The 26,601-nt window shown below is 44.1% G+C and overlaps 2 pseudogenes; one reads left to right on the forward strand and one right to left on the reverse strand.

Annotated features, from left to right (window-relative positions):
* LOC132206921 (uncharacterized) overlaps positions 1 to 26,601 on the forward strand; it is a 1,098,881-nt pseudogene that overhangs the window by 188,590 nt on the left and 883,690 nt on the right.
* LOC132206870 (NACHT, LRR and PYD domains-containing protein 10-like) lies at positions 9,306 to 10,183 on the reverse strand (annotated as a pseudogene).

Raw genomic sequence — 26,601 nt, forward strand, 5'->3', positions numbered from 1 at the left:
TGTGTTGCTTTTGCTCAAGCTTTGATGGAGAGGAAAAAGTCTCTGAATGTTTTCTACTTTGATTGTTTGGGATTCTTGAATTGATTGAGTTGATGAATGACTTGTTTCTCTGTAATGACATCTTACTGATCCATTGAATGATTAGCAGAAAGGATATCAGCGTAAGTTGGTAAATTCGGATTATTATGCAGATATAAAATGTGACAGATATATTCGAATAGGCACAGCAGCTTTTTACAGAACTTCCTGACCATGTAAATTCAATCATTGGCACCTGGTCGATACAGCATCCCAGTGCAGAGTATTCTGTACAACTGTTGTGGTCTTCTACATCACATCTTCTGACATAAAAACCCATATTCTTCATCGTGGGATAGTTTGCCCCCGATTTCCTGAAATGGTCTCTCAATTGCATCAGTGTGGAGCTGGAGGAGCACGGCAAGCTAGGCAGCATCAGAGAGAAGCAGGAAAGCTAGTGTTTCGGGTCAGGATCCTTCTTCAGAAATAGGGAAAGGGGAAGGGCGCTCTGGCAGAAATAGAGAGGAGGGCTGAGGCTGGGGAAGTTAGGTGGGATGGTGACAGGTGTGTGCAGGTAAGCAGTGGTGGGGATTGGTCAGTGAGGTGGGAAGAGCTGATACGTGGGCGAGAAGATGGAAAGGCCAAGGAGGCGGTAATGAGAGGGAGGGTTGGTCATGGCATGAGGCTGGGGTGGGGAGAGTTTATAACTGTTAAAGTCCACATTGAGACCGTTGGGTTGTAGGTTCCCACGACAGAAAATGAGGTGCTGTTCCTCCAGTTTCTTGGTGGCATTGTTGTGACACTGGAGGAAGCCCAGGATAGACATTTCACCCAGGGAGTAATTTGATGTGAACCGAGCCCAGGTGCTCTGCAAAACAGTTTCTGACCCTCTGCTTGGTCTCACCGATGTAGAGGAGGCTACACAACGAGCTGCAGATGCTGTAGACCACCTTGGTGGATGTGCAGGTAAACATCTGTCTGATGTGCGATGTTGTTTTGGTTCCTTGGATGGGTCTGAGGGAAGAGGTTTAGGGACAGGTGTCGCACTTCCTGCAGTTGAAGGGAAAGGTGCTGGAGGTGCTGTAGCTAGTGAGCAGTTAAGGGTGTTGCAGAGGCAGTGGTCCCTATGGAAAGCAGATAGCGAGAGGGAGGAAAATATATCATTGGTTGTGGGGTCACATTACAGGTGGCGGAGAATGATCCATTGAATCCCAAGGTCAGTGGGGTGCTCTGTGAGCGCAAGGGGGATTCTGTTCTTGTTTCTGTGGTGGGGAGGGGGTGTGAGGGCAGAGGTGGGGGAAATGAAAGAAATGTGGTAGATAGTGTTTTCGACCACTGAAGGGGGGATGTCGCAGTTTTTAAAATGCGAAGGCATCTGGGACGTTCTGGAGTCGAATGGCTCATTTTGGAAGCAGATGTAGCTCAAGCAGAGGGACTGGGAGTTGAGGATCACATTCTTGCAGGAAGGTGGGAGAGAGGAGATTTAGTCCAGGTAGCTGTGGGAATTGGTGGGCTCGAAATAGATGCTAGTTTCGAGGTAGTCACTAGAGATGGAGACAAGTAGGCCCAGGAAAAAGAGAGAGGTACCAGACATGGTCCAGATGAGCTTGAGGTTGGCGTGAAAGGTGTTAGTAACGTTAATGAACTGTTCAAGATTCTCGTGGAAGCAGGAGGCAGCACTGATAGAGTCATCACTGTATAGAAGGAAGAGGCGGGGGATAATGTAACTGCAGAACAGGGACTGTTCCATGTCTCCTATGAAGAGGCAGGCATAGCTTGGGCCCATGTGGTTTCCCATGACCACCCCCTGAGTCTGTAGGAAATGACGCCCCCACCTATCAGCTCCTGCCTCGAAGACCTTGAACACTTACTTTAAAGGCACTTTGAATGGTCCATCCGAGAATTTGTGAATAATTGACTTCTGCATACCAGTTTTAGATCATAAGCAAAAGACTTAACAATTTAATAAACGCAAAATAACATCAGCATGAGAAAATGAAATAACACAGCAAGCTGATACTTTGTCAGAGATAGCAGGAACTGCAAATGCTGGAGTCAGAGGTAAAATAGTGCTGAGCTGCATGAACACCTCCACACTGTTACAAGCTGATACAATTTTTCCCTTTTAAATCTGAAACATTTGTTCCAATCACTATTCACATAAAGGGCTGCCAGGTAAACAAGCACCCTTAAGTGACAAATAAAATAACAACACTAGCCAGGTTGCTTTCATGTCGTTTCAAAAGTATCATTGTGGACTCCTTGGCTGTTTTTCTGAAACTTTCATCGGGTTTCTCTTCTCAGTTCACACACGCAAAGACAGCCATACTTCTCACTGAGCTTTCTATTTCTCCAGCTTCTTGAAGTTAGTGTATCCGATTCGGTACGGAGCTTTGGAATCTTCATGCTGTTTCAATAATAGCTCTGAACGCTTTAAAAAAAAGTACAACAAAACAATGTTAATGATGGTTCCCATGGATAGGCTATTCAACTTCTCCTCCACTATCATCCTCAACTGTGGTGTTTCTCCAGGCCGCTACTCAGCCTCCTTCTATATTCCTTATACACTCACCACTGTGCAGCCAAATTCCGCCCCAAATCCATTTACCAGCTTGCGAACAACACCATCATTATCGGTCGGATGTCTAACAACGACCACACAGAATATATCAGGGAGATTGAGTGTTTAATGGCCTGCTGTAAGGATAACAATATCTCCTTTAACGTCAGCAAAATGAAGGAGCTGGTCATTGACTTCAGGGAGCAGGGTGGAGCGCACACTCCTTTCTGCATCAATGATGTTGAGGGAGTGAGCGTCAAGTTCCTGAGAGGGATAGTCACCAGTAACCTGTCTTTGTCCGCCCACCTCAGCACGACCGTCAAGAAAGCACAAAAATGTCTCAACCTCCTCATGAAACTAGGGACATTCGGCAAAGACTCTTACCAGTTTTTACAGATGCACCAGATAACACATCCCATCTGGGTGCATCACAGCTTGGTGCAGGAACTGCTCTTCCCACAGCCACAAACTACAGAGAATTGTGAACACAGCCCAGTCCATCACACAAACCAGCCTTCCATCCATTGGCTCCATCAATACTTTCTGTTGCCTCTGGAAAGTAACTAACACAATCCAAACCCCTCCCAACCCTTTTATCTTCTCTTCACCAACATTCTCCACCTTCCGTACAACACAAAATATAAAAGTTTGAACACACGAACAAATGGGATTCAAGAACTGCCTCTTTCCCACTGTCATCAGGGTTTTGAATGGTCCTCTTACATGTTAAACTTCATTGTGTAATTCGACTCCAGGTCTGATCTCAAAAACAAACAAACCCTCTCTAGTATATCTGTTTTTTAATCCCAGTTTTAGCATTAGCTGCTCACATTCCACGAGTCATTTCAAAGTTGAACTAAACACTGAAAAAAAAATGAAAAGTCAACAGGGGCTCTCACATTACATTCAATCCTGAGCAGCAGGTAGAACACACATAAACCTTGTGTTCTCACAACGTGTATCTGGAATAATTCAAACCCCCTTCATCGTCATTGGTACATCATGTGCTCTTGTTAACCATACTCTGTAATTCTGCCGTTTAGATTAGGTTCCCTGCAACGTGGAAACAGGCCCTTCGGCCCAACAAGTCCACACGCAGCATCCCACTCAGACCCATCCCTTTATAACCCACACACCCCTGAACACTACGGGCAAATTTATATCGCGGATCCCCCTAGCCTGCACATCTTTGGACTGTGGGAGGAAATCGGAGCGCCCGGAGGAAACCCACGTAGTCACAGGGAGAATGAGCAAACTCCATGCAGGCAGTCGTCCGAGACTGGAATCGAACCCGCGTCCCTGGCGCTGTGAGGCTGCAGTGGTAACCACCAAGTCACCGTGCCGACCAAATCGTCCGAGCTCACCCAAATTCCCACCCTCTGCACACAGCCAACACAGTGACGAAATCAGTTATGACCTGTCAGTAGGAAAGGTTTAAATTTAAACCTTTGTAATCTATTTCTACACACTCTCTGGTTGTCTGATATGTCATGTTTCCAACATCGTACTTCCTGGTGTATTGTCTTCCTCTCACAGTGCAAAGAATTATTACTACTGCTCCTCCAAATGTTTTCTTGTAAAATCTCATTCTTATGTTTTCATTCCTATGAGAGTATTCCAATTTTCTCTGCAGTCTGTGGTTCGTAGTTAACTTTTCCACCTGTTTTATTTTCTGGAACTACAGAAAAACTCAGTGGTCCTGACGAATTCCCACATAGATAAGGGTTCTCCACAGGACTGGAAACAAGGGCTTGGTGATTTAAACATTTCCTTCACTCCCTTGTTCTCGCAAATGTCACCCTGTCAGTTACACAATAGAGTCATATATACGTACGGCACAGTAAAATTTCTTTCAGCTTATCATATCCAGTCTCACGGAAAACAACCACACAAATATGTAATCACATTTTCCACCAGTTGGTGCACAGCATTGCTTGTCATGGCATCACAAGTGCACATCGAAATGTTACTCACTGCAGAAGCAGATCAAATTGCCGCAATAAAGTCAAAATAATCGCAGAACTACGTTATTTTTCAGTTATTTTGTTTTTATTGTATTTCATGAGTTTAATAATTGGAAAAAAAGAAATATGATAGAAGTTTCCTCAACGCTTCTCTGAACTTTGTCTGTGTCATAGCATAAATATAAGTATTTGTGCACAACTGAGGAGCTGAAGCATGAAGCCCAACTCCTGTATAAAGTAGTCATGAGTGACATTCAGATTCGAAAGGAAACACACACTTCTCCACATAAAAAATGCAATTATTACTGCCCATAATAGGATGAAGTTCGCTGATATAAGCAGCAGTAAAATGATAGGTTTCTTCCGGTTCTCTAACTCTGAGTCTTTTACATTTTCCAAATTTTTGTGAGCCCGAAGTCTCTTACATACTTTGCTTGTCATTAAAATCAGTCTCACTGTCATAACGTTGAGCAGCAGAATAGGACAAATGGGACGCAGGGTGTTAGAATGTAATTGAGAATATCGACTGTCATCCAAACAAGAGAATACTGAACAGCAAATGATACGAAACAAAACTATGGAGAGTTAACCAAATTGTATCTACCCGTTAACATGAAATATTGGGTGATGTTCTTTGCAAAGCTCAGCAGAGACACTGTTCCTAGAACCACTGCTGCAGTTTTCCTGGTGCAATATTTAGTTTTCAGCTTCTGGGAAGAAATTGCCACATAGCGATCAAAGGTGAAAGTGACAGTGAACCAGACAGAACAGTCAGTGGAAGCGGAAAGCAGGATTGCTTGGTTGTTGCACGTGTGTACATAGTACAGGAAACGGAAATGCTCAGCGTGAACAATTGGAATGTGTCTCAATATCAGGTCGAAGACAATTACCAACAGATCTGCCACTGTCATGGCCACGAGATAGCATGTCACACTCTTGGAGACACCACAGTTGCTCCGAGATAGATGACAATAGTCAGTAGATTCCCTGTCAGGAAATGAAGTTATAAAAGAAATGAATTTTAGAGAAGCCAAAGTGATCATTTTAATTCTGCACGATTTAAGCTTGTTAATATTGCTTTAATAGCTACAATAGATTAGGGGTGGGGTGGGGGCAACAAGCTCAGTGCCTGGAGAGATTTGCTACTTGGTTCAGGCCACTACCGGTGATATAATGCCTCTATCAGCTTCTGTCACCATGAGATTTTACCTTCTCGCCCCCTCTTTTTGTCTGAGGCATTTTGACCTTCGAGTTAAACACCAGTCAAAAATTTCCCGTCAATGAAAACAGACTTATGATTCTCGAGCACAATGGGGCCATTTACTATGATGGATTGTTGTCATTTTACTGGGAAGAGAACTATGTGATTCGAAACAAGACAAATTAACTTGACGGATGGAGAGAGGGGGTGATCGTGGAGAGTTGTTTTTCAGACTGGAGACTTGCGACCAGCGGTATATCTCAAGGACTGGATTCACTGTACTTCTTTTTCATTTCTGTAAATGATTTGGATGTGAAAATGGCAGAAATGATTAATAAGTTTGCAGATAATATTACAATTGTTAGTGTGCATACTCAGTGACAAACGCCACAGTGTAAATGGGAACTTGATCTCTTGAGCCGATGGTCTCGGGAGTTGCAGAAGGAGTTTAATTTAGATCAATTTGAGGTGTTGCTTTTTGGTGTCATTAAAAGCCAGCCATTGTACAATATTTTCACTGCATCTCTGTGCTTCTGTGCGGCAATAAAGGGTATTCAATTCAATTGTTTACATTTGTCCGGAATTGTCAGCAATTCTGCCTTCCTGTGGTCTGCGTTCAACCGAGGTACAACGAAATAGACTTGCAGTATATATCCAAGACATTCAGTGCACGCACAATACCTGCTCCAGTCGTATCTTGTGATTCACACTCATGCACCACCACATGCCAGCCCATGACATCTCTTCCCATCAGCGCCAACACCGTCCAAATGTTTCCTGCTCCCGTGTCAGATTTCATCATCATTTTGATCGATATTTTGCAGTAACATTTTTAATATATTCCTTTCAGTCGCTAAGAAACCGTTCTGAAGAAGCTTCAGGCTACAGTCAAAACTCGATCCCAATTTTTGTCTGACGCCATGCATATTGCAGACCAACTGAGTTCATTCAGAATTTTCTGCATTCTTCCCAGTTGCAATTTGCTTTCCCTTCGAATCGGGACATCTGCTCACAGCAGGCATTTTCTCAAACCCACTGGGAATCTCAGATATTGAATTACATTTAAGCACCGATTCTCGAAGTCATCAAGAGAATAAAGAATATTGCTGAACTATTTGTTTTCCTGAGACCCAGAGACAGGAGCATTACTCCCGAACCTCCCAGTTTATTGTCCCACAGTCGAAACTGAAACATTCAGAGGATGAGAAACAAATTGAATCAAACTAGGATCTTGTCTTTGCTCCTTCTTGGATGTGCCAGGAAATGCTGAAAAATAAACAGCAAATTAATACTCAAAGTTTCTTTAATTGATGATGGTTTTTGACAGGTCCCACTCTACATGCACTTGGATCACTGAGCAAATGTGTTTGTTAAATAAATCACCATCTTTAAAGCCTTTAAATGTCCCTCCACTCGGTCTCATGCTGACAATCAGAATTAATCTCTGTGCAGACACTATCAAGCCTCGTCATGTTAGTGGAGAATGAACCGACTGCAGGCTGTTCAGTTCACGCATTTCAGTCGAAGGCTGATGTCCTACCACTTGTGTTTTACTGTAGTAGCTGTAAACTCAATTTCTCAATATTCTGTCCTGTTAGAAATTAGTTCAGAGAGAAGTAAAAGTTTAATTTCTCTAGAATGTGAATCATTTGTTTCTTTTTGTGATAGTTCTACAATTTGTTTACCAGTTAGAGACGGTAAAGAATTACCTCAACACCAGACATGTGTGAACTGCAGGTATCAGTTGTGGAAGGCTTTCAATCTCAATACTGCAGGATTCCAAATCATGTTCCCTTATTTCATCACATAGTATATGAGATGAGACAGGACTACACACTCAACTGGTTTTAGGTCCAACCCACAAAACGGAAGGATTTCTGCAGAACCAAGTACAATCTGAGCCAATGCTTTTTTTCTGAATCTCAGACAAAAAGTGCTACATAATCAGAAGGTTCCTTTCATCAGTTTTGACTTGCTGTGTTTCCAATCTGACTTTCAAACCTTCTCCTTCACGCAGTGAACCTCTCAACAGGTTGGAGCAACCATAAAAATCTCCAGGCTGCTCGTGAGAAGGAGAGACCAGCAATAAAATGCAGAATTATCACAAATCAACTGTATTCCTCACTGAGGCTCTGGGTATTCACAGGATATGGAGACGGGAATACATCAAGAGAAGCTACAAACTCTTGGATGGTGAGATGTGGGAAGGTGTAAACCACACTGTGGAAAGAACCAATTCTCTCAAAACGGTTCATCATAAATCCAGACAGGAACTGGGAAAGTTGCAGATCGTACTCGATTTCCATCACTAGACACAATCTTCTTCTCAATGACTGCTCTGAAGACCATCTCACCAAGTTTCAGTGACATATTGTAGGGGGTTTTCAATCTCTCAGCCATGGTGTCTAGAAATGTCGTAAATATAGTGGGAATAGAGTTGGGTGATGGCCTTGGGAACTCCCTGTCACATTGTGTGAAGAAGGGATGCAGTGACAGACCAAAGGCCCTGTAGGACAGAGGAACAACAGAAGACAGCGAGTGGTAGTTGAAGGAAAATATTCTGCCTGGAAGTCAGTGGTGAGTGGGGTTCCACAGGGCTCTGTCCTTGGGCCTCTACTGTTTGTACTTTTTATTAATGACTTGGATGAGGGGATTGAAGGATGGGTCAGCAAGTTTGCAGATGACACAAAGGTTGGAGGTGTCGTTGACAGTATATAGGGCTGTTGTAGACTGCAGCCGGACATTGACAGGATGCAGAGATGGGCTGAGAGGTGGCAGATGGAGTTCAACCTGGATAAATGCGAGGTGATGCATTTTGGAAGGTCGAATTTGAAAGCTGAGTACAGGATTAAGTATAGGATTCTTGGCAGTGTGGAGGAACAGAGGGATCTTGGTGTGCAGATACATAGATCCCTTAAAATGGCCACCTAAGTGGACAGGGTTGTTAAGAAAGCACATGGTGTTTTGGCTTTCATTAACAGGGGGATTGAGTTGAAGAGTCGTGAGATCTTGTTGCAGCTCTATAAAACTTTGGTTAGACCGCACTTGGAATACTGCGTCCAGTTCTGGTCGCCCTATTATAGGAAAGATGTGGATGTTTTGGAGATGGTTCAGAGGAGGTTTACCAGGATGCTGCCTGGACTGGAGGGCTTATCTTATGAAGAGAGGTTAACTGAGCTCGGTCTCTTTTCATTGGAGAAAAGGAGGAGGAGAGGGGACCTAATTGAGGTATACAAGATAATGAGAGGCATAGATAGAGTTGATAGCCAGAGACTATTTCCCAGGGCAGAAATGGCTAGCACGAGGGGTCATAGTTTTAAGCTGGTTGGTGGAAAGTACAGAGGGGATGTCAGAGGCGGGTTCTTTACACAGAGAGTTGTGAGAGCATGGGATGCGTTGCCAGCAGCAGTTGTGGAAGCAAGGTCATTGGGGTCATTTAAGAGACTGCTGGACATGCATATGGTCACAGAAAATTGAGGGTGCATACATGAGGATGAATGGTCGGCACAACATTGTGGGCTGAAGGGCCTGTTCTGTGCTGTACTGTTCTATGTTCTATGTTCTATGTTCTAATATCGCTCGTGGTGTGGAGGGTCTTGTTCTCTTCCATGTGTTTGTAAATGGCTGCTGCCACCGTCTGAACTTCCAAAAACATGTTGAAATATTCATTCCATGTGTCACCTAGAAACCCCAGGATCTCAGCCTTTTCCAATAAATGTATTGCAGTGGAGCGGGTAGTCACTGGCACTGAACATCCTGGGAACAGCTTGTGCTGTAATAAACCATAAACAAGAACACACACTTCACACCAGCATTCGGGATCTGTTCACACAAACTTAGGTTCTGTGTTTCTCCGACTCGGCAAATTCTATAGTCCCCTTAAGCTCATCATACTGTCAAATGTAAACAGCAACCTCTCTGGATTCTTCCAGTGCCCTCCCAGAATATTCCCAAATTAAGGATCGTGGCCAACTATCAGACTCCTCAGGTTTATTTTATAGTTCATAGCGCTCAAATCCCTGTATTTAAAACTGAAAACAAACTGTGGGTATATTTTTCCAGTTTCCCAGTCATAAACAATCTTCATACCATTGTTGTTTTTCCATTCCCTTGGACACCAATCACTGCTGCCGGACTCCCAGATATGGAATTTCTCTGCCAAAAACAATTGAGCAGATTGTATATTTTCCAGTTCTCCCTGGAGATGTTTCTCTCCCCACTCTTCATGGTCTCAGCCTCCTATCAGCAGTTCATGTTGTATAACTGCCTGGCCTCGTACATTTGAGATGAGCATTAATGCAGCGCATCGATCACCCAGCTGGAAAATCTTTACCTTATGAGGATCGTTCTCACTTTCAGTTTTTCTGCTCGTATCCAGAGTGTGTCTTTGTATTTCTGTTCAACACCTTCAACTGGAACAGAGAGAAAGTGATTCTCCATGTCAGCTGTACTCTCATCACAAATTCCTCAGTAACATTTCATGGTTTAGTATTTACTGTTGAGTAATTGTTGAAGATTTTGTTCAGAGCTTCAGTTAATTTATCTCCAGTTCAATTTTGGAAAATACTTGAAAGTGGAGAATGATCAAGAAATGTTTCAATATTCAGCTGATTTTAATTTTTACACATCAAGAACATTTCAGAATGGCCAACGTTCTCAGAAACTTGGAACATTCTTGAAGAGGCAGACACAGTTGATGTAGAAAGTGTATTTTGCCTGTCTGTTGGACTTCAAGTAAGGGAGCACAGCCTCAGAATTAAAGACAAACATTCAGATCAGGAAGAACAGGAACGTTTTCACTCCAACGGTGACCCCAATGAATTCTCTCCCCCAGACGGCGATGGAAACTTGATCATTGATTAACTCCAAGATGGAGACTGATAAGATTTCCTTTTAGTAATTACATCAGTGATACAGGGGTAGCTTGGGAATGTGGCATCACGGGAGTTGATTAACCATGAGCTAGAATAAGCAAGAGCAGCCTCAAGAGGCTGAATGTCCTCATCATATTCCTATGGTCCAATGTTCAACATTCACTTTCTACACTATCAGTAGACAGTTGAAGCTGTGTGTATCAATTGAAAAAAGAACTGAAATTGCTTGAGAGACTCTTGCAGCTCTTGGAGTTTTCAGAAAGCTTTTTGACCTCTGTCGCCATTCCTTTGGAGTCACAGCATCCAAGTGTTGGCACTCCATCCTGAGCAGCATTGGCTGGTCCTACACATAAAACATAGTGAATAGATGCCGGAGTATGTGCTTCAAGCCCAGCTCCATTATTCGATATAATCATGGCAGATAATTCACCTCAGTCCCCTGTTCCCATTCTCTCCCCAAGCCCCTTCCTGCTCTAAATGAATACATATATTGCAATTAGCTGGGGCCATAGCACTGATCACCGTGGAACATCACTAGTCACTGGCTGCTCTTCAGAAAAAAAGGTTCATTTATTCCCATTCCGTTTCCTGTTTGACAATTAGTTCTCGATCCAAGTCAGAACATTATCTCAATCACATGTACTTTCATTTTGTTTTCTAATCTCTTTGAACCAAAACTTCCAGTGGATTTTTCCAGCATTATTTATCTCCTGTAACTCCATGCTGACTCTTTTACCATTTCCCAAGCCCTAGGCTGTTAAACATTTTAGAATGGGCTCTCGCATTTTCCCCACACCCAGTGTCAGGGCAGTCTGTCTCTAATTGCCTGTTTTCTCTGTGCCTCCTTTGCCTTTAAACGTTGGGGTTACATTAACTCCCCTCTTCTGTTCCACAACCTATAGAACTTGAAAGACACCCACCAATGCATCCATTACTTTTACGGCCACCTCAGGAAGGACTCTCCAACACAGATAATCAGGCTCTGGGAATTCATTGAAATTTAATCTCATTCATTTTCCCAGCACAATATCCCCTCAATGATATTTATATCCATCTGATAAGTTTCATTCTAATACTTCATGGAATTGTGACTGGAACATTAATCCTGAGCCTTGGGTAATGTTCAGACGACCTGGAATGAATCACACCATGGCAGGTGGTGGAACTTGAAGTTCAATGAAAATCTCATGATGAGCATGAAATCATGTTTTAAAAAGCTCTCTGATTCACTAATGCCCTTCAGGGAAGGGAACTGCCAACCTTTCCTGGTCTCACCTTATATGCTACTCCAACAATATGTGCTCTCAAATGGCCTGAATTCAGTCATATAGAGGGACCACATCAACATCAGAAACAACTCTATAATGCTCTGAGACTTTTAAGATACTCACAGGTAGGGACAGTGGCAGATCTCCAGTGAAGTTGTTAAAGTGGGGATAAGTGAACTACACCAATTTTAGGCAGGAACTGGAGCATTTGGTATCAGAGATAATAGGAACTGCAGATGCTGGAGAATCCAAGATCATAAAATGTGAGGCTGGATGAACACAGCAGGCCAAGCAGCATCTCAGGAGCACGAAAGCTGACGTTTCGGGCCTAGAACCTTCATCAAAGAGAGGGATGGGGTGAGGGTTCTGGAATAAATAGGGAGAGAGGGGGAGGCGGACCGAAGATGGAGAGAAAAGAAGATAGGTGGAGAGAGCATAGGTGGGGAGGTAGGGAGGGGATAGGTCAGTCCAGGGAAGACGGACAGGTCAAGGAGGTGGGATGAGGTTAGTAGGTAGATGGGGGTGCGGCTTGGGGTGGGAGGAAGGGATGTGTGAGAGCAAGAACAGGTTAGGGTGGAAATGGTTTGCGACGTCATCTAAAGCACTCCCAGTCGCAAACCATTTCCACTCCCCCTCCCATTCTTTAGATGACATGTCCATCATGGGCCTCCTGCAGCGCCACAATGATGCCACCCAAAGGTTGCAGAAACAGCAACTCATATTCCGCCTGGGAACCCTGCAGCCTAACGGTGTCAATGTGGACTTCACCAGTTTCAAAATCTCCCCTTCCCCAACTGCATCCCTAAACCAGCCCAGTTCGTCCCCTCCCCCCACTGCACCACACAACGAGCCCAGCTCTTCCCCTCCACCCACTGCATCCCAAAACCAGTCCAACCTGTCTCTGCCTCCCTAACCGCTTCTTCCTCTCACCCATCCCTTCCTCCCACCCCAAGCCGCACCTCCATCTACCTACTAACCTCATCCCACCTCCTTGACCTGTCCGTCTTCCCTGGACTGACCTATCCCCTCCCTACCTCCCCACCTATACTCTCTCCACCTGTCTTCTTTTCTCTCCATCTTCGGTCCGCCTCCCCCTCTCTCTTTATTTATTCCAGAACCCTCTCCCCATCCCCCTCTCTGATGAAGGGTCTAGGCCTGAAACGTCAGCTTTTGTGCTCCTGAGATGCTGCTTGGCCTGCTCTGTTCATCCAGCCTCACATTTTATTAACTGGAGAATTTGGTCTGGTTGCAGCTGTTTGATGGGAACCCATATCGGACGCGTGGGAGTATTTCAAATGGCAATTGATGAAAGCTGAGGAGCGCCATGTTCCTGTGAGAATGAAGGATTGGTACAGCAAGTAACGTGAACCTTGGGTGACCAGAGATGTTATGACTTTGGTCAAAATAAAATGGAAGCTTGCATGAGGTCCCAGAGGATGGGAGCTGATGCAGCCCAGAAGTATATAAGGAAAATCAGAAAAAGCTTAAACAAGGAATTAGAAGGGCTGAACGGGATCATGAAAAGTCATGAGCAAACAGGATTAAGGAGAATCTGATGCCCTTGTATACCTACATAAAAAGCAAGTGGGTAGCCGGGAAATGGTTGGCCCATGCAAGGACAAAGGAGGGAACCTACGTGTGCAGCCAGAAAAGTTAGGTGAGATCCTAAACAGGTACATTGTGTTGGTATTCAAAAAAGAGGCAAATTGTTGAAGAATGATCTCAAGGTGTGGAGGGTCAAATTTCTAAGCCAAGTTACTGTTACAAAGGAAGATATTTTGTGTGTATTAAAAAGTATGAGTGTAGATAATTCCCTGGGTCCTGATGGAATCTATGCCAGAATATTGAAGGATATAAGAGAACAAATTGCTGGAACATTGCAGGCATCTTTGTATCCTCTTTGGCCACACATGAGGGCCCAAAGATTTGGAGATTAGCCAATGTTCTCCCATTGTAGTCGCGTAACAGGGATCATCCAGGAAATTGCAGGTCTGTGAGCCTCACATCAGTGATAGGGAAATGAGTCAAAAATATTCTCAGGGACAAGGCCTGCACATTTTTTCGCAGAAAATGGATGAATTGGTGATAAGCAGCATGGCTTTGTGCAAAGGAGATCATGCCTCACTAACTTGACTGAAGCTTTTGTGGAGGTGACAAAGGTGATTGTTTAGGGAAAAACAGTTGATGTTGTCCACATAGGCTTCAGTAAGGCCTATGACATGATCCCTCATGGCAGACTGGGGCAAAAGGTGAAGTCACATGGTGAGCCTGCAACATGGACAGAGTAGTGGCTTAGTCATAGGAGACAGCGGGTAGCAGTGGAAGGATGCTTTACAAAATGGAGGGTTTTGAATTTTGGTGTTCCATAGGGATCAGGGCAGGGACCTCTGCTGTTTTTGTTCGAGATAAATGATTTGGAGCAAAATGTCGCCAGTCTAATTAGTAAGATTCAGGGCAATACAAAAATTGGTGGTAATGTGGAAACTGAAGAGGATCACAGGATACAACAAGATATAGATCAGTTGGAGGCAAGAAAAGGTAGAAAAATTTCAGATGGAGCTTAATCTAGACAAATGTGAGGTGGTGTATTTTGGAAGGTCATGAACAGGTGAAAATTCTACAGTGAATTGCAGAACCCTTAGGATTGCTGATATACACACAGATCTGGCTGTGCAGGTCCACAGATCACTGACAGTGGCAGCGCAAGTAGAAAAGGTGGAAAAAATTCTGATAGCATGCTTACTGTCATTGAAAGGGGCATTGGGTCTTCGCACAGGAAGGTATGCTGCAGCTTTATAGCACTTCCATTGGGCCACACTTGGAATATTGAGGACAGCTCTGGTCACCACACTCCAGAAGGATGTGGATGCTTTGGAGAATGTGCAGAATATGTTCACCAGGATGTTACCTGGACTGGGGATTTTTAGCTGTGAAGAAAGAATAGATAGACTGGGTTTCTCTTCACTGGAACGCAGGAGGTTGAGGGGCGACTTAATAGAATTTTACGAGATTGTGAATGGCATTGCTAACATTGGAAAGAATGGGGCTTTTTCCAAGGTGGAGGTGTCAATTACTGGGAGATACAGTTTCAATTTGTGGGGTGGGGGGAAGTTTGAAAGAGATGTGCACCGCGAGGTTTTTTTACGCAAAGGGTGTTGAGTGCCTGGAGCTCACTACCAGAGACGATGGTGGAAGCAGACACCATTGCAGGATTCCAGAACTACGTGGACAAATACATGAACAGGGAAAGAATTGAGGGATATGGATCCTGTATGTGAAGACAGTGTTTGTATGGAAGGGAAAAATGAGGTGGCACAGGCCTGGAGGGCTGAAGGGCCTGTTCTTTGTTCTCTTCTTCTCTTTGTTCTCGGATCCAAAGCCTGAGAAACTGCAGCTCCATTAGTTTGCACAACACCCCTTCCACAGAGTGTATAACTCTTTCACAGGAGGAGAGAGAGGGAGAGGCATTTGAGTTTGAAAAACAGCAGCAATGTTAATTTCTGAAAGTCGGGCTAATAATTAACACTTGGCCAGAATTTCTCGGGGGAAAGGAATCAGATTATCGTGCTGTTCCATTTGGGATCTTGTTATGTATCAATTGCCAGCATGCCATCTTAGCAAGCAGTGAGACTTCTAATCAACAAACTCATCTGTTTTGTGAAGTTTTCAAAAGGATCTGGCCTGAAAAATCAAATTCCTGCTGACACGTTTAATATTTCGATGTTACTGAGAGAGGAAATCTCTCAGATCTTGTTGTGCCATTTCTCGAAAGATTTTCCAATTCTGTTTCTTTTCTCCCAGGAAATTGTTATTCGCTCAGAAGATCCAAAGGCAGTGAGAGAGTTTGGGGCAAGGTCATCTTTGAACAAGAACATCCTCCAAGAATGGCCCAGAGTCCTGAGGCCTATTTGGCAGGTTGCTCTCCCTGGGGCCCAGGAGTTCTGTCTCGTTCTTCCCCCAAAGTTTGAATTCCTCTGTTGGACCCTGTTTTTTTATAAAATGGCCTCTGGATCATGAGGTTCTGTCAGTTTGTGGCCCTGTCATTTTAAAACAGGTTTGAAGCCTTGGGTTAAAGTAACTGAGGCCTTGGCATTTGAGACAAACTTGTGAAGCCCCGCCATCCCCAGTGAGTATCCGTAAGACAGGACTTCCCAAAGAGGACATGAAAACCCTGAATGTGAAATTCTCCTTAAACACTTGGCATAATGAAGAGTAATATGTGATTAGTGTGGGGCAGGATCATACAACCGCAACAGCGAAAGAAAGAGATACACTGGCAAAAGAAAGACAGGAGGAGAGACAGGGAGAGGTATTTTGGACAGTGAAACAGCAGGAATGTTAGTTTCTGGAGCTCGAGCAGATAATGAACACTTGTGCAGCATCACAGAGGACAGAGCAATCAGATTACCTGTGACTTTACCCAGGGAAGTGTGAAAGTCAAGCTGGAAATTACTGCAATAAGTGCAGGACAGAAAGAGAGATGGACAAAGACAGAAACAGGAATGGAGGGAGAGAGGGACAGAAAGATACATATCTAGGAATCACATTGACAGCTTAAAAATCCCCACGGAGAGAACCTAGGCAAATATCCCCATGGTCTGGCCACTGCTGTGTCTGTTGGGGATTTTAGTGTCAGAGAATCTGAGAGGCTCGTGTGGGATCAATGTTGAATAATTTCAAGTTGCACTGGTACAATTAACAAAGCTTTCTTTTGAAAATTAAATTGAAACAGGGAACAGTCAATCTCTGTTGCCCTCGAGTTAACATGTTTATATTCAGGATGATTCAACAAGGTTCCTGTCCTGACATTAACATCTCAATGTGTCAAAGAGCTCTCGGGGCTGGGGTGCGGGGGGGAACCAGTACATTCCAGGGGTGGAGACAATAAACCCCGCACTGAGATTAAATCTGGAGAAGAATGCATCAGATTCTTTCTTAAATACTTTTGTTCCCTGTGTGTGTGTGTGTGTGTGTGTGTGTGTGTGTGTGTGTGTGTGTGTGTGTGTGTGTGTGTGTGTGTGTGTGTGTGTGCGCGCTAGTGTTTCTGGGAACAGAGAGAGAAGGAGAGATTGGGACAGAGAGACAGAGAGAGAGAGAGAGAGTGGGAGGGAGAGACAGAGAGAGGCTTTTGAGATGAGGTAATTTCTGGAGTGACAGCAAACAGTGAACATTGAAGCAGTATCACAGAAGATAAAGGAATCAGATGATCAGGCTGGCTGTTGCTGTATTGTTTGACAGAGATCTTGCTGTACAGCAATGTCTGCAATGCCATTGTGGCAGGCAGTGAGTGTTCAAAGCAGCAAATTAGTCACTTTTGAAGTTTTTGAAAGGAGCCCAGCAGACAAAATCAATCTGTAACTGATACGCAGCTGAGAGATTGTCAATGTTCTGCTGAGACTGGAATCACTGGGATCTTGCTGTGCCATCTCTCCCTATGATCCACAATGCCCTCAACAGCAACTCTTGCATTTCCACACTTCTGCCCTCAAACGCCCTCCCCACAACAAACATGAGGACAGAATCCCCCGGTCCTCACTTATCATCCCACCAACCTCCACAACCAGCGCGTCATCCTCCGTCACTTCGACCATCTGCAATCTGACCCCACCACCAAAGAGATATTTCCCTCCCCACCCCAACCTTCCTTTCACAGTTGCCAACCATTTTAACTCCCCCTCCTACTCTCCTGGTGACATGTCCATCTCAGGCCTCCTTCAGTACCACAATGACACTGCACACAAACTGGAGGAACAACACCTCAAATTCCACCTCAGGAGCCGACAGCCCACTGGCCTCAATGTAGAATTCACCAGTTTTACAACCTCCCCACCACTGGCCTCATCCCCTGTCCAACCCTCCCTCTCATCCCCACCCCCAGACCTGACACAACCTGTCCATCTTCGTTCTCACCTCTCTGGACCTCCCATTCCAGTGACAAAATCCCCACTGCCCCCTACCTGCATTCACCAATTGCCATCCCACCTACCTTCCCCAGCGCAACCCCTTCTCCCTCTATTTATTAACCAGCTCCTTTTACCCTTCCCACTCCTGATGGGCAGCTATCGACCTGAAATGTCAACTTTCCTGTTTCCCTGATGCTGCTGGACCCGCTGTGTTCCTCCAGATCCACACTGTATTGATTCTGTCTCCAACATCTGCTGTCCATGCTGTCTCCTTTAAATAATCCTGTCTCGTTCCTCCCAGGGAATTGCTGTTCACTCACAGGATCCAAAGAGAGTCAAATTGACATTGGGACAGGGAGATCTTTGTACAAGAGAATCCTCCAAGAGTGTTGCCATAACTCTGAGGCCTAAGGCCTGTACAACAGGCAACATTCCGTGATGTCCATGTGAGCTGTTTATGGTTATTACCCTGAGGTTTGATTTCTTTTGTGAGCTCCTGTTTTTTTCATGGGCCACTAGTTAACAGGGTCCTGTTGGATTGTGGCCTTGTAGCTTTAAAACAGGTTTGAAGCCTGGGGTTAAAATAACTGGGGCCTTGGGATTTGACACAAACAGGTGAACCCCCAGTGAGCCTCTGGCAGACAGGGCTCCCCTTCAAGTGGAAATTAACACCCAAAAAATGAAACTCTCCTGAAAGACTTGTTATTATGTTAGAGTAATGTGCGATGTGTGGGGGCAGGATGATACAATTTGCAAATCACATCATTAGCCACTTTAATTCAATTCACTGAGTATCTGGGAGACCTTTCTCTCCCTCTCGCCTATCTACAATCCTGTGCAGCTTTCTTTTGTTTTTTAAACAAATAAAACATCCCACAGCTTGAAGGGCTGAATGGTCTCCTCCTGCTCTTATTTTCTATGCTTCTATATACAATGCATGACTCATTTCTATGTCAGACTCTCACATCCAAACAATGAATAGGAGCAGACTCAGCATCGATCCCTGCGGGACACCACTGGTCACAGGTCTCTAATCTCGACCACCTCTCTCTGTCACCTCCCTTCAAGCCAAATCTAGACCTAAATGGCTAGTTCCCTCAGTACAACACGTCATCTAACCTCACTAACCAGTCTACCATGCAGGACCTTGTCGAATGCCTTACTGAACTCCATATAGATCACACAAACCGCTCTGCCTTCATCAATCCTCTTTGTTACTTCTTCAAAATACTCAATCAAGTTCGTGAGGGTTGATTTCCCATGCACAAAGCCATACTGACCAACCCTAATCAGTCCTGGCCTTTCCAAATATATCCAAATTCTGTCCCTCAGGATTTCCTCCAATGGCGTGCCCACCACTGATGTCAGGCTCACTCTTCTATAGTTCCCTGGCTTTCCTTTACCATGTTTCTTAAACAGTGAGACCACTTTAGCCAAACTCTGTGTCATCGATGATACAAATACCTCAGTAAGAGGCGCAACAATCACTTCCCGAGCTTCCCACAGAGTTCCAGGGGACACCTGATCAGGTCCCGGGGATTTATCCACCGTTATGTAATTTAAGGAATGCAACATCTCGTCCTCTGTAATGTGGACATTTTTAAAAAGACATCACTATTTACTTCACCATATTACCATATTACTTCCATATCCTTCTCCACAATAAAATTGATGCAAACTGCTCATTTAGTGTCTCCCCCCATCTCTGCCTATTCCACACATAAGTTGATCTTTAATGAGCCGTATTGTCTCCCCAGTTACTTTTTTATCCTTATGTATTTGTGGAATTCCTTTGGATTTTCCTTACTCTCATCTGCCAAAGCTGTCACATTCCCCCTTTTGCTTCCCTCCTTACATATACTTCCAGTGACTCTCTCCTCTCCTCGGGATTCACTTGATCCCTGCTGTCTATTCTTGACCTCTGCAACCCTCTTTGTTTCAGAAAAAGCCTCAATTTCTGCCATCATCCAACATTCCCTTCCAGCTTTGTCCTTCTCAGGAACAGGAAAACGCTGTTTCTGGATTCTCACCATCTCACTTTTGAAGCCTTCCCATTTTCCAGGTGTCCCTTTACCTGTGAATATTTAAACACACTTTTGAAAGTTCTTGCCTAACACTGTCAAAATTTGCATTCCTCCAATTTAGTACATCTTGCAAAACAATCTCTTGGCCGACGATCTTCACCACAGCACATCCATCCGTTTCTCATGTCAGCAGGGATAGAATGCAAAGTGCAAAACAAAAAACAAAGATTGCATTTGCATGTTCCTTTGCTTTGGGATAATTTGAAGACAAAACACTGGTGGCTGGTTCCAGACTCTCCTCAAGGTGAGACATTACCTCAGCATCCAACAATTCAACAGCTGTTCAAAAAACCTGGCTGTTTTTTTCACAAGATAAATGATTTCACATGCGACGCTACTGCGAGAGACAAGTTATCTGAAGGAACACTCTTATGTTGATCACTCCACTCGCTGCAACGTCCTTCCCTCATAAGATCACCAGCAATGGGCACTTGACTCAGAGCCACCTGATATCCGGCAAGTGAATAACCAGACAGTGAAGCGTTGCCTCACCACTGCTCCTGGTAATTTGGCAGTCTGTGTGCTCTGTATCTGCTCAGCTTCCATTTTAATCAAAGATTTCAATTGTTCTGTCATTTGTCACAAATTTAACTTCTCAACATGAGCAGCAGTCTGACAAGATATAACGATGGAATCCAGGGGAAAGCTTTAAAAAAGACATGTTTATGTCTCTCGCTCATTTAATTTAATGTTGTTTTCTCCCTTAATGCATTATTCTGTTAGTCTCGCTTTATTGAATTCAAAAGTGTTCCGAATACCCAGGCCTGGGGCTTAATGTAAGCTCTATACATATTGTTTTAATGTAACCTATTTTTCAAATCACCTGTTCATTACCACTGCACCACAAGGTGTCCCCCCCCCACTCCCAAATTCGGCTTCACACATCTTTTCCTTTCATTGACAACAATCTTTACCTTCCCCTGTATTCCATGATTTTATCTTGTTTGACTTCTGCTCATGACCAGAACTTAAATTTGTTACAAATGATGAAATAGTTAAATTTTTCTTTTTAAACGCAAGATATACAAACCACAGAGCACACAGACTGTCGCATTACCACGAGCAGTGGAGAGGCAATGCTTCATTGTCAGGTTGTCCACTTGTCAGATTTCAATGGTTTGTGCCTTTCAGTAAAGTGCATGGTATTGCTGATCTTATGAGGGAAAGACATGCTTCCAGTGGAGAGTTCCACTTTACAGTATTTTGTCAGATGGCAGTAGCATTGCACATGAAAATATTTACCTCATTTTTTTAAAGTAGTGTTTGTGTAATTAAACTCAAGTTTTGAAATGTTGAATACTGAATAAATGTCTCACCTTGAGGACAGTCTGGAGCCAGCCACCAGAGCTCAGTCATCAAATGGGCACGAAGCAAAGGAACATGCAAATACAATTGAATTGTTGCATTCTCTGCCTGTTGACCTCAGAGACGGATGGACATGCTGCATTTCATTTGGCCAAGAAGAGTCTTTTGCCAAGATGTAAATCTCTGTCCAAACCAAAAGTAGGAGTGGCTCCACATGGACAGTGACAAAAATTGAGGACTCAAGGGCAGAGTCATGAATTAGCTCAGAGAATGGCTGTTTCAGGTGAATCTTTTTTGTGCCTCTGTCTGGCTGCTGTTTTTCTCCATCAGGTTTGATCTCTGCCTCTGTCTCTTCCTCTCTCTATCACACTCTCTCCCACTCTCCCTCCGTCTCTCTTGCACTCTGTCTCTCTCTGTCTTTCTGTCCCAGTGCCTCCCTCTCTCTCTGACCCTTTCAATTTCTCACTCCCTCACACAATTTTTCTGTCTATTTCACTCACTCTCTGTCCTACTTCTCACTCTTTCCCTCTCTGTCTCTCTCGCTCACTGTCCTTCTCGCTTGTTCTGTGTCTCTCATTGTGTGTGTCAAACTCCCTTCCTCTCTGTCACCGTTCCTCTTGCTCTTTCCCCCTCCCTGTCATGTATGTCTATCTATCTCTCTCTCCTTGTGTTGCCCTCTTTGGGAGTCCCTCTGTGTCTACGTCTGACTTGCTGTCTCACTTTGTGTCTCTCACACTATTGCTCTCCTCTCATCATCTCTCTCATTTTTGATCTCTCACTGTCTCTCTGTGTCTCATTCTTTCCCTCACTGTCTGTCTCACTGTCTCTCTCTCTTTCTTTCTGTCACACTATGTCTCAAACTATGTCTCTTTCTCTCACTGTCTCTCTTCCTCACAGTGTCTCTCTCCCACTGCCTGTTTCTCACTCACTGACTCCCTGTCTGTCACATACATATTCTCAAACCCTGTCTTTCTCTCACACATACATATCATTCTCTCTGTCTCATTCCCTGTCTTCCTCTCTTTCTCTCACTCTGTGCCTCTCTCTGTCTCTCTCACTGCTCTCTCTGTTCCTGTCTGTATATCACTCTCCCTCTCTGACTCTCATGCTCTGTTTCTGTCTCTCTCTCTCCCTCTCTCTCTCTCACACACACACATACACACACACACACACACACACACACACACACACACACACACACACACACACACAAACACACACACAGTTTCTTTGAGAACAAGGTGTGGAGCTGGATGAATACAGCAGGTCAAGCAGCATCTTCGGAGCACGAAATCTGACGTTTCAGGCGTAGTCCCTTCATCAGAAAAGGGGTCTAGGCCCGAAACATCAGCTTTCCTTCTCCTAGCGTGGTGCTTGGCCTGCTGTGTTCATCTACCTCTACACCTTGTTATCTTGGATTCTCTGGCATCTGCAGTTCCTACTGTCTCTCTCACTGTTTCTGTCATCTTTTCTCTCCCCACTCCCTCTCTCACTGTCTCTCTGTGTGTCTTTCTCTCTGTGTTCAAATTTCTATTTATTTTTGGACTATCTGTCTATCTCTCTTTCTCACTCTGTCTCTCTCTCTTACTGTCCCCCTTTCTTTCTGAAGCAGGCTGCTGAATTCATGACGTTATATTTATGAATGCCTGGTTTGACAAGATAACATCAGTGAAAATGTGGAAAAGGCACAATTTGAATTCTAATTCTTAAACTGCAATATCATTTGGATGGATGGCAAACGATAGTTACCAGCTGTACTGTGGGTATGTTGGTGCATGCTTGCATGATCTGTACCAACCATAGACAGAGCAAATGCCTGTGGGTCAAGAAACAGCATCTCAGTGACAATGTAATCAAGCCTGAACTCCATGCAGGCCAGTGTTTCATTCAGGGGGTGATTATCTGGCAATTGCGTTCCAGGAGGCAGAAGCATACGCTTGGTTCTACACTTTGGATTCTGTCTGCGCTCAGAGATGGCACGGTGTCCCGACAGTAGTGAGGCGGTACCCCCAAGGTCGCAGTGGAGAAAGTTCAGGATTTGCAATTTGGTTTTTTGTTGGGTAAATCAACCGTCATTATCCATCACGAATTGTCTTTGAAATGAACATAGTAAACCCTCAAAACTGAGCAGGTCTGTCACCATCTGTAGGGAGAAAACAGATTTACTGCTTCGAATCTGATTAATCTTTGTCAGAACTGATAGCATCTGGGAATAAGTGGTATTTATCCTGAAAACTGGGATGGGAGGATGATGTGGTGGGGAAAGGGAGGGGTGAGCAGGTAGCGGAGATCGAGCCTAAAGAGAGAGAGAGAGAGAGAGAGAAATGTGTGACAATGTGTTCCTTTTAGAGGGATTTAATCTGTTTAGTTTCTCTTCATGAGGGGGTTGTGAAGCAGCTGCTGACATATCTGCTCCATGAAAAGCAGAGTAAATCATTGTGTTTGAAGCAAACAAAAGAAGCAGGAATGGGCGGAGTCAGGCTCACACTGACCCAAGGTTTTCGTTTTGCTTTTCATTGTTGAACTCTCTCTCTCTCTCCCTCGCTCCCTCTCTCTCTCTCTCTCTATGTGTGTGTGTGTGTGTGTATGTGTTTGTGTGTGTGTGTGTATGTGTGTGTGTGTGTGTGCTGCTAGTTTCATCTTGTTACTGGTTCTCCTGGACTGGAATCTCTTGAATTGCTGGATTAGTCTTTGCCAGGCTGCGTTCATGGGATGTTGCTTTATTGGATCAGTTGATGAGCACTAGTTCATACATTATTCAAGTATTTCAGCGGAGTTAAAGTTATGTCATTTTTTTATTTGCATTTTAATTATTGTGTAATGATAAAGTGTGTTTTGCTTGAAGCTCAGCAGTTTGATGATTCAAATCACATCTGGAATGCAGCGCCATTTACTTGCCTGGAAATAAAACTAGTGTCCAGGCTATCTCCTTGCTGTTTTTTGGGAAGTTTGGTGCATTCCAAAATATATGAAAGGGGTGAGTAAACAAGGAGATAATGGATAGCAGGCCAGGACAGAAGAGAAGCTGATTATCTGATAATAAAAACTACGAACAAAGTTAAACATATAAACATAACAAAAGCTTTTCTGATGAAGGGTCTCAGCCTGAAACATCAGCTTTTGTGCTCCTGAGATGCTGCTTGGTCTGCTGTGTTCATCCAGCTCCGTTATCTCGGATTCTCCAGCATCTGCAGTTCCCATTATCTCAGAAAGGGGTTACCTGTTTTGTGTGGGCTCTGTGGCGGACGAACTACTTTCCCTGTCATGATCCAAATCCTAGCGATTAGAGCTTTTCTCGAGGAGTAACGGGCAATGATATACTGGAAGAAGCTGAACAGGATAGTTTATTTGATAGAAACCTCAGATTCAAATCAGTTGGGGTTCTGTAAATCGTATGACATCAGAAAAATGACTAGTTTCAAAGTACTGATATTTGTACTTGAGATGGAAAACATAAGGAAGTGTACACCTGGAAGTTGCACAACGAGAGAGATTGTGTTCACTCTGTAGGTATGAATAGTGAGGAAGAACAGTTAATATCACGCTGTCTGTAGACATCCCTCTTGGACAGAGAGATATATCTCACTATTCATGCAGATGCCCAAGTGAGGGAAAATGGAGGGACCACACACTCAAATTATCATTCTCAATTATCCAAGAATGGCCATTCCATGATTTATCTCCCATTATACTTCCTCTTCTAGTGACACTTTCTAATGGTAATTCTGTGATCCCTATCACACAGTGACATGAGCACTCTGCTGCTGGTTCTCAGCTTCATCAGCAAGCTCCTTGTCATTTATTCAAACTTCACTCTGATTATTTATTTTAATTCTGCAGCAACACCTCCCATGGTGCATTTGTAACTTTATTCAAACAATTTCAATGTTCTGATGGGGTGATAAACAGAAATGTTATGGTTGGCAATAAACAGAGGGTATAATCTGACAGAATAAAACCTAGTGAGTAATATACGGAATGGGCACAATTCTGTCAAAGTTGCTTCATTGTTTGGGGTGGCACGGTGGCTCAGTGGTTAGCACTGCAGCCTCACAGCGCCAGGGACCCGGGTTCGGTTCCAGCCTCGGGTAACTGTCTGTGTGGAGTTTGCACATTCTCCCTGTGCCTGCGTGGGTTTCCTCCGGGTGCTCCGGTTTCCTCCCACAGTCCAAAGATGTGCAGGCTAGGTGGATCAAACATGCTAAATTTCCCGTAGTGTTCAGGGGTGTGTGGGTTATTGGGGGATGGGTCTGAAATAGTGGAGGCTTTAGTTGTGATCTTTCAAAAGTCACTGGAGTCAGGCAATGTCCCAGATGATTAGAAAATTGCTGTTGTAACTCCCTTGTTTAAGAACGGATCAAGGCAAAAGATGGAAAATTATCGGCCAATTAGTTTAACCTCGGCAGTTGGTAAAATTCTAGAATCCATTGTCAAGGATGAGATTTCTAAATTCCTGGAACTGCAGGGTCAGATTAAAACAAGTCAGGATGATTTTAGTAAGGGGAGTTCATGCCTGACAAACCAGTTAGAATTCTTTGAAGAGGTAACAAGTATGTTAGACCAGGGAAACCCGTTAGATGTCATCTATCTAGACTTCCAAAAGGCCTTTGATACAGTGCCTCATGGGAGGCTGCTGAGCAAGGTGAGGGCCCATGGTGTTCGAGGTGAGCCACTGGCTTGGATTGAGGATTGGCTGTCTAAAAGAAGGCAGAGAGTTGGGATAAAATGCTCTTTTTTCAGAATGGCAATTGGTGACGAGTGATGCCCCGCAGGGTTCAGTTTTGGGGCCACAGCTGTTCACCTTGTATATTAATGATCTGGATGAAGGGACTGGGGGCATTCTGGTGAAGTTTGCCGATGATACGCAGATACATGGACAGGCAGGTAGTACTGAGGAGGTGGGGAGGCTGCAGAAAGATTTAGACAGTTTAAGAGAGTGGTCCAGGAAGTGGCTGATGAAATTCAATGTGAGTATATGTGAGGTTTTGCACTTTGGAAAAAAGAATACAGGCATGGACTATTTTCTAAATGGTGAGAGAATTTGCAAATCAGAAGTGCAAAGGGATCTGGGAGTGTTGGTCTAGGATTATCTGAAGGTTAACTTGCAGGTAGAGTCCGTAATTAAGAAAGCAAATGTAATGTTGCCGTTTATCTCAAGACGGTTGGAATATAAAAGCAGCGATGTGCTTCTGAGGCTTTATAAGGCTCTAGTGTGGCCCCATTTAGAATACTGTGTCCAATTTTGAGCCCCACACCTCAGGGAGGACATTCTAGCCCTGGAGCATGTCCAGCGGAGATTCACACGGATGATCCCTGGAATGGTAGGTTTAACGTATGATGAACAGTTAAGGATGCTGGGGTTGTACTCATTAGAGCTTAGAAGGTTGAGGGGAGATCTAATAGAAACTTACAAGATAGGGTATG

The sequence above is a fragment of the Stegostoma tigrinum genome, chromosome 44, assembly GCF_030684315.1.
Source record: "Stegostoma tigrinum isolate sSteTig4 chromosome 44, sSteTig4.hap1, whole genome shotgun sequence".
Taxonomy (NCBI): domain Eukaryota; kingdom Metazoa; phylum Chordata; class Chondrichthyes; order Orectolobiformes; family Stegostomatidae; genus Stegostoma; species Stegostoma tigrinum.